Here is a 9,664-nt window from a genome sequence, read left to right on the forward strand (position 1 = left end):
ACCAGCCAAAACAACAATCAATGCGATTTTTGAAATAATTCATTTTACACTTCAACAAAGTTTTTTAAATCTTCCCGAGACATTGTTGCTATTTTGTATCGATGTGACGTCGTGTTATATGGCCTGTGTTGTAAAACTTTGTTGGATATCTTAATAAAGTTGTTTTTAATGAGCATTGATTGCCGTTACACAATTGTCCTTTGCTAGAGTAAGTTCATACATTACATGCCATATACAGTGCATTCAGAAAGTATTTAGACCCCTTCACTTTTTTCACATTTTGTTATGTTGCAGCCTTATGCTGAAATCGTTTAAATTCATTTTTTCCCTCATCACGGAGGGAGAGACGGAAGCCTCTCCTCAGTGAAAGACACATGAAAGCCCACTTGGAGTTTGCAAAAAAGCACCTAAAGGACTCTCAGACTGTGAGAAACAAGATTCTGTGGTCTGATGAAACCAAGAATGAACTGTTTGGCTTCCGTCTGGCCACTCTGCCATAAAGCCCAGATCGGTGGAGTGTTGCAGTGATGGTTGTCCTTCTGGAAGTTTCTCCCATCTCCACACAGGATCTCTGGAGCTCAGTCAGAGTGACCATCGGGTTCTTGGTCACCTCTCTTACCAAGGCCCTTCTCCCCCGATTGCTCAGTTTGGCCGGGCGGCCAGCTCGAGGAAGAGTCCTGGTTGTTCCAAACTTCTTCCATTTAAGAATTATGGAGGCCACTGTGCTCTTGGGAACCTCCAATGCAGCAGAGATTTTTTTTTGTAGGCTTCCCCAGATCTGTGCCTTGACACAATCCTGTCTCTGAGCTCTGCAGGCAGTTCCTTCGACCTCATGGCTTGGTTTTTGCTCTGATATGCATTGTCAGCTGTGAGACCTTATATAGACAGGTGTGTACCTTTCCACATCATGTCCAATGAATTGAATTTACCACAGGTGGATTCCAATCAAGGTTGAGAAACATCTCAAAGATGATCAAGAGAAATGGGAGGCACCTGAGATAAATTCAAAGTGTCATAGTAAAGGGTATGAATACTTATGTCAATGTGATATTTCAATTTTTTCTTTTTAATAAATTTGCAAAACTTTCTAAAATCCTGTTTTCTCTTTGTCATTATGGGGTATTGAGTGTAGATTGATGAGGGAAAAAATGAATTTAAACTATTTCAGCATAAGGCTGCAACATAACAAAATGTGAAAAAAGTGAAGGGGTCTGAATACTTTCTGAATGCACTGTGCATGCCCCGAGTAGCTGGCAAGTAAAAAGGTCGGCCTTTAAAACAGCTGTTCACCACCATCTCTTATCTTCCCCCATCCAAAACCTTGATCTTTTCTACCCCCGCTAATTTCACCCCAATTCCACTTTTTTGAAATACCAACTTCTGTCCTGGAAGTCCTTGGTGTCCTTGTGTTTTATACTTCTCCCTCCCTCCCCCTTCCCACGCCTCCTCCCCCCAAGCCCTCTCCCTTCCACACATCTCCCTGCTCTCAAATGTTGCGTTTGTGTGCTTCCCCTTCTCTCCCCATCTTGTCTTCCGCTCCCTCTTTTTATATATTTTGTTTGTCTGGTTGATTTGTTTGTGAAGTAAATGTTAGCTCTTTCATGAGCCTCGATTCAGTATACAAAAAAAAAGAAAAAAAAGTGGAATCCAGTGTTTAAGAGACCAATAGATTTGTTTTTTTAACCTCCTAACTTCAGACGAGTGAGCCTCCTTTCTATCTCGAGCAGACCCCGAGTTTGAATGAACCAGGGGGTGCTCCATTCTATCCCTCTTAAAATGCCCCCTAACCCTTTTAAACTCCCTATCCCTGCCCTTCTGAAGCTATGCCCTACACTCTGGAAATACTTAGAATACCCTGAATAAAGTTTATTTATTTCCAAAATGTGATGAACAGGTGGGCTTGATTGAACCACCTTTAGAGGCCATTTTTCCCCGCAGAGCAGGGGTCGGCCTTTTTCGGGCACCCTGGTCCCCTTTTTGAAGCAATGTTTTATGGCCGGATGCCCTTCCTGCCGCCAACCCTGTTAGTCACGTCTTGATGTCAGTGAACTGGAGCTCAATTTGCCCACCTCAGAAGGATGACAGGCTGAGTCAACCCCCCTGGTGTTAATTACAGCGATCGACCGGGATTCTAACCCAGGATCCTAGGATCCCAAGCCGGCACCCGAACCGCTAAGCCAACACCAGGCTAAGACGAGCTTGATTGGAAGATTGTTAAAGAGCCAGCTGAAGTGTGCATGGACCTCGAGGAAGATGGAGTTGCGAAAAGAGCAGGTATGTTGAAAGATCGAGGCGAGAGAAGAGGTTTGCTCCAGTTGAGATGGGAAGACTATGTGAAGATAATTACAAACCTGGAGGTGGATGGAAAGTCGAGAGAGATGGCTGGTGATATAGGACGGTAGAGAAGTCTTGTGGACAGAGCAGAGCAACATCTCAGTCCCAGTCGGCCTCACCCATAGAAAGAGATTTTAAGGAAGAACTACAAAATATTTCTAAATCCCACCTGGACCTCCTCTCATGCGATCGGCCATTTTGGATAATGGCCTTCAACTGTGTCAGCAAACTGGCTCTGACTGTTTTGAACACTTTGGATGAGGCTCGACTCATGGATGCACTCGTGCATCGGTGTTGCCATCTGCCGTCAGCAGAAGTGTATCTGCCTCGACCAAAAGCGGTCACTCATGTTTGTCTCTCGAGTCGCTTCGTCCCTTTTGGTGTCGCTTCCAAGTACCCGTGCAGATTGCACTCCATCACCCCGTCGTTTCTTTTGTTTCGCTCTTCCTCGAAACCTCGGCTAAAGCGTACAAGTCCCTCTTCATCCTCTAGGCCCACTGCAGTAGGATTCGAGGTGAATTATGAAGCGTTACGTTTTTGGCAGGACTTTTCGTTCACAATGACGGCAAATTCGATATGAGGTCAACACGCAGGTCGATATTAGGCATGATGACAAATAAGATCGACATCAATTTGATTATCATCCCCAGCCAGACAATCGATCATTTTAATGGCTCTTCCAAAGGTCCAGTTATTAGGAGCAACGGGAGGAAACCGAATGCAAACGTTTTGAGAGAAAGAGAAGGGAAACAAATAAATGTTTGTAGCGGAAACCTCTGACCTTTAATCTTCCAAATCGTTGCCTCAGTCCCTCCGGGTTACAAACGTGATATTGGACAAACCCCCTCCTTGTGAACCACCCAAAATCCAGGCTCACTGCTCACCTCCACACTCACCTCCACTCCTCTGTTACCATCTCTCCTCCAGGACTACTCGTTAGCAATGCATCACCACCTCGAGTTATTCTACATCCCTCTCTGTGATCTTTTCTATCCTAATTACCCCATCTACAGTCCCCTCTCCCACCTTGCCCCCCCCCCCAATATACTTGTCTATCTCTCTCTCTGTTTCCCTCTGTCTCTCCCCCCCCCCCCCCCCCCCCCCTTCTCTGTATTTCTCTCTGCCTGTCTCTGGCTCTCTGTCCATCTCCATCTCTCTCTTCTTCTTCTCCTCCTGCCCTTTCATCCCATTGCTGTATCAACATGTTATCCCACTGTAACTCCCTCCCCACTCAGTGTATTGCCTTCTTCCCTCAATCAATCGCCTTACCCTTCCGTAAGCCAAGATTTGGTTATATCAAGGTGTGTTTACCTCCACCCCCAAAGGTGCATGGAGGTTATGTTTTCACCCCTGTCTGTCTGTTTGTTTGTCTGTGAACAAAATATTTCAAATAGTTGTGGACGGATTCGGACGAAATTTGGCAGAGATGTAGCGTATGTCACAAGGACGAAATGATTCGATTTTGGTGAAGATTCGGATCCGGCTACTAGATATTTAAAGTGATTTTTCACCATTGAGAGATCGGGCAAAATACGATACATAGCAGGATATCTCAAAAAGTTATGGACGGATTCGGACGAAACTCGGTGGACAGGTTGGGTGTCTGACAAGGACGATTTGATTCAATTTTGGTGAAGATCTGAATATGGATTCGGATACAATAATTATTTATTTTTTAAGTGATTCTTCGCCATTGAGAGATCGGGCGAAAACCGATATATGGCACAATATCTAAAAAAAGTTATGGATAAGTTTTGACTAAACTTGGTGGACGAGTTGGTTAGGTGACAATAACAAGCCAATTCGATTTTGGTTCAAGTCCGAATTCGGATCCGGCCTATAAATGGGAAACAAAACATACACTGTTCAGCCTGGTTTGCTCCTTTTATTAAAAAAATAAATAAATAAGGGCCTTGTGCTTTTCATTTTGTTTGGATAGATTCCATCCCTTTGGCATTTTCACACCACATTGATTCTCCTTCTCATGGACTTTGACAGGGCATCGGTTGTCGCCACTCCCACACCTGAAGTCATTACAGCAATTTTGAATTTGTTCAAGGTGCGTTGGTAGCTTACCTCGTCTTCACGAGAGACACAGTTGGATCTTCAACGTGTACCAACTAATGCCAGCAGAAGGGATGCCCAATTTATCGTCCATCCGAGGAACGGCACATGCATTGTTGAATCGCCAACATGAGGGGCTGTCGCTGGGCAGAGATAGGAATTCACTCTGGAGATCTTAGAGGAAAGTATGCGCACCTCTCGGCCACCTGCCAGCCACGCTCTCCTGCTCATTATATACTCTTTTATAGTGGGGCAACTTAGCATAACAATTGTGCATTTGTGAGGAAAGCACCAAATTTGGCACACGAGTAGACTATCCTATTATGAACAGATTTGGATATTGGGCCATCTCAGATTGGATTTTTTTTCTTTCTTTTTTTCAAGCCATTTTCCAAAATGGCCGCTAGCGGTTACTATAATTTCACAAACCCTTAGTGTACCAGTCGTTCAAAGGATACTAACACTAACATTGGTCTGAACATTTATTAAAAGCTGAATTAAGAAAAGCATAACCTGTAGCCACCTCAAGTTTAAAGATAGCCGCCATTTTTCAAGATGACCGCTAATTATTTGTTGTACCGGACGACTATCTCACTCATAGAAATTGATCGAGTTGTCTGATTTAAATGATTTTAGTGTCAATTTGCCAATGTTAGACTATTCTAAAACATAATATTTTAAAACTTGCATGCCACTAGAAAATCAAAGATGGCCGTTTTTTTTTTCAAAATGGCCGCCACTCATGGCATCAAGTTATTCACATACTAGTGAACATCTGTTTACTGTTTGGTATGATATCGGAATTGTTCTGAATCAGTGACACAGTCTGCTCTGGTTTTCTCCTCACCCATAGTCATATTGCGAATGGACCAAACCATTCGTTTTTTTTTTGTTTTTTTTTGGCAAGGAACGGGCACCCACGTACGGGCACGTCCTAGCTTATATATAGTACGGGCATGCCCTAGTAGTCATAAATACTATTGCCACTTCTACTACCAGGTGCCAAGCCAATAGTGCTCTGTATGTTTATCATTGGTTTTCATTCAGAATCTGTGTCTTAATTAGACTAATTAGTTCACTTTAACTTTTTTTCTCAACCAAATCAAATTGTCACTTTCTTTGACCATTATTGGACCTTTATTAGTAAATAAACCTTCACTGTCAACCTGCATTCCCCTCCAGTAAAGCAGATATGTATCATAACAGTAACCGCTGGCGGCCATTTTGAAAAATGGCTGCCATAGCCATCAGGGGCTGAATCTGAGATGGCCCAATATCCAGATCTTTTCATAATATGATAGTCTACTAGTGTGCCAAATTTGGTGCTTTCCTCACAAAATGCACAATTGTTATGCTATATTTAGCTTAGCTGCCGGACTATTAGGCAAAAATCCATATTCGACAATCCTCGAGTAAAAAAAAGAGTCTCACATGATGCTGAACTGCACACCTCCATCCTCTCCTACATATTTCCCCCAGAACCTGAGAGATGATTAACAAACGATAATTAAATTATATAATATGGAAAAGCATTCCTCCTCTAAATTAATGAACACATCAATTGCAAATTTCAGCAACAAATCAATGCTGTGTTGGACTTGCAGTTCTTCATGTTGATTCTGTAAGTGACAGCATTCATTTCATTCGCTAAATCGTCGATTTTAATCACTACTACCTACCTTAAATGAATCAATACTGTGATGAAAAGAAACTTTCAAAGTTTAAAATCCCCCAGAGTATAAAACACACATTTCACAGATTTCTATGCAGTCAAGCATCGATTCAAACTTTCATGGTCGGCAACTTATCTCCGGTAACCAGTTTGTAATACATAAGACTTCAGCAGGTTACAGATGTTAAGAGTCGGCACTTTACACGTTCAAACGATTTTTTTTTTCCAGCTGCGTGTACAGGTGAAGTCCGACCAGGCCAGCTGCATTGCAACTTCTCTCAGTGAGCTTGGTCTCACATAAGCACCCATCAGACTCCTGTGTCCACAGACCAAGCTGAGTGATGTTGATTATAGAAAGGTGCATGCTGTTAAACAACCCAATGCATACCAGCAGCTGCCAGCCCCGGCAAGGCGAGGTGTCCGTTTGGCGTTACATTTCACTCCATCGGTCGCTTGGCCTCCTCCTGAATCCGATGATGTTTTATATGTTTCATGCAAGGTCAACTAAAAAAGACCTGGCGTCTATACGTCTGCATTCTGTTGCCTCGGTGAATGGTAGAGCTTTGGTCCCGTCCAACTTGCTCTATAACACACCTCTGCCCCAGTCGATGTTTCTTTCTTGTGCAAATAGAGCTCAGACATTTTGCCTAATCACAGCTCTGTCTGCACCAATCAACGTGAATCAAAGCCCCCACCATCCCTTTATCACCACATTCCATTTCTCCCTGGCCAAGTCAGAAGTGCCTAATCTGAATGGAATACTGCTCTCCCCTCAATAGAATACTGCTCTCCCTCTGGGCTGGTGCTCCTGCTTCACACCTAGCTCGGCTTCACGCTGTTGAAAACAAAGCTTTCAGAATCATTGGAATCTCCTGCGATGAAGCTATCTCCGAGGGCCTTTCACTTACTCACCGCAGGCAGGTTGGTGGTCTTTCTGTCTTCTACAGACTCCTCTCCGGCCTTGCACCTCCAGCTCTCTCTGGGCTCTGGCCCCCAAATATTCCTACAGGTCGCACAAGATCTGCCTGCAACCCTCTTATGGTTAAACTGCCAAAAATCAAGACTCTCTGCTCACCTTCACTCCTTCATTCCTCTTTTCTCTCACCTCTGGAACAAACTCCCTCACTCTCTTCAATCCCACTCCACCCTCCAGGTCTTTAAAACAGCTGTTCACCACCATCTCTTATCCTCCCCCATCCAAAACCTTGATCTTTTCTACCCCTGCTAATTTCACACCAAATCCACTTTTTTGAAATACCAACTTCTTTCCTGGAAGTCCTTGGTGTCCTTGTGTTTTACACTTCTCACACCCACGCCTCCTCCCCACAAGCCCTCTCCCTCCCACACATCTCCCGATGTCCCTGCTCTCAAATGTTGTGTTTGTGCGCTTCCCCTTCTCTCCCCATCTTGTCTACCGCTCCCTCTTTTTATACATTTTGTTTGTCTGTTTGATTTGTTTGTGTGATAAATGTTAGCTCTTTCACGAGCCTCGATTCAGTATACAAAAAAAGAAAAAAAAAGTGGCCTTGAAAACACTCAAACAGCCGAGGCTTATACTGAGGGATTAACGTTCACTTTTAAAACCCCTTTTTACCACAGTACAACTTTTAACCTGCACCGGCTTCCCTTAAATTCACATTTCCATTTAAAATGGTATAATATTCATAACAATATTATGATGCAAAGATGAACTGATTAGATTTTAGGGTCAAAGGTCAGAGGTCATATTAAGTTAGAATTATTTCATTACCACGATAACTTAAAGGCTGCGGGGATCTAAGTCAAACTTGGTACAAGTATGTATAATGACACAAAGATTAACGAATTAGATTATCGGGTTAGGAGGTCAAAGGTTGGAGGTCCTGTTAGATATTTAAAATTCTGTTACCGAGCTAACTTGTGAACCAGTAATGGGATTTTGACCAAACTTGGTACAAGTATATATTATGATGAAAAGATGAACTGATTCGATTTTGGCATCAAAGGTCAGAGGCACCAGTGGAGTTTGGGGGGGGGGGGTGGGGGTGGGGAGGCAATGCCCCCACCTTTATTTTTTTTTCAGTAGTTTACAATTAAGATAAAAACATCCCGGATTTAAACGTGAGTAACAATAATGAACGTAAACTGTATTTGTGATTTCGCGTACACTGTAACTACACTAACAAACGGTAATTTTGGAAGTCAGACCTAGCTCCCCATTATTAATATTAAACCCTTGCCCCCCACAAATAGAGAAGTCAAACTACACCTATGGTCAGACGTCATTTCAGGTAATATGTGATACTTGAGAACAGCTGAAGAGCTTTAAATCAAACTTGGTACAAGTATACATATAATGATGTAATAATGTGGACGGAGTCATAATCGGTCGACGTCTCGACGTAGAAGAGTTCTGTTATAGTTATGTACAAGGTCTAAAGCTCGTAATGGAGCTGCCACTCACACACAGGGTGAAGAAGAGGCCAATGATATATAGGTATGTATGATGCTGATTGACACTGCGTTTTATGGTGATCAATAAAGCCTTAATCTCTGAAACTGACTCAGTCTTCTTACTATAGTGTATAAAGGCGATCTACAAGACTGCTTCAGTAGCGCAAAAGTTCTTTTTTTTTTTAACCATCTTTAAAATAAATTGATATACGTGGGAACATGAAATGCCCAGTCATGGTCTGGGCATGTAATTTTCCCACATATATCAATTTAATTATTTAATCCTGTTCATTAATCTGAGGTTTGAAATAATTATTTTATTAAAATTTAAGTATTTACTTCAACACTGCACCGGGTATCGTGTTCTATGAACTCTCTAATTGTGTATAGTTTTTGTCACCAGGTCTCAAGAAGGATGTAGCTACCATAATGAAGGAGACAAGACCTTTAACATTCGATAGATGATTATGACATGATCTGCGAGAGATGTTTTGGATATAAACAAAATATGTGCAGAGTATTTTTTCAGTAGAATGGACAGTGACATGATTAGGGGCCACAGCCTGAAAGTAAATGAGAGTTAGACATCAAGAGAGTCTTTCACTCAGATAGTTAATGCATGGAAAGGTAGTGGCAGCAGAAACAGTAGCTATGTTTAAATTTGAGTTAGATAGGGACCTCAAAACATTAGGGATGGAAGGGTACATCGATATTGGCAGGAGTTTTTGGTATATAGTGTGGGTATAGATCGTTAATTGTGTACGTGTTACGATTGTGATGTGTGTGAAGGGTTTCATCAAAACGTGGATGTGTTGTCAGTGTTTGGTCATTCCTCATCCTACAATAGTCTTCATAACCACCCTCGATTCCCCCACTCAATTTTTTTTTTAAGCACCATGGTGATACCCGTGTCCGCCCGTTCTCGGTATTGTCCATGGTAATATTAGGCTCTGCATACAAAGCGCAAATCTCTACGATCGAGGGACTACGTAATTTCTTACACTGTCGAACACGAATCGGAACACAAACCTGCATTTTAGCAGTAGTTTGGCAAATTGTATGGGATCTCATCCTGATCGCGCTTGCACACAGAGTAATGTAATCTTTTTTTTGTCTGCCCCAGGACTATGGTTTTCCCCCCTGTCCGTGTGTCCGTCCGTG

This window comes from Myxine glutinosa, chromosome 12 (genome assembly GCF_964187855.1).
Source record: "Myxine glutinosa chromosome 12, kmMyxGlut1.1, whole genome shotgun sequence".
Lineage (NCBI taxonomy): Eukaryota > Metazoa > Chordata > Myxini > Myxiniformes > Myxinidae > Myxine > Myxine glutinosa.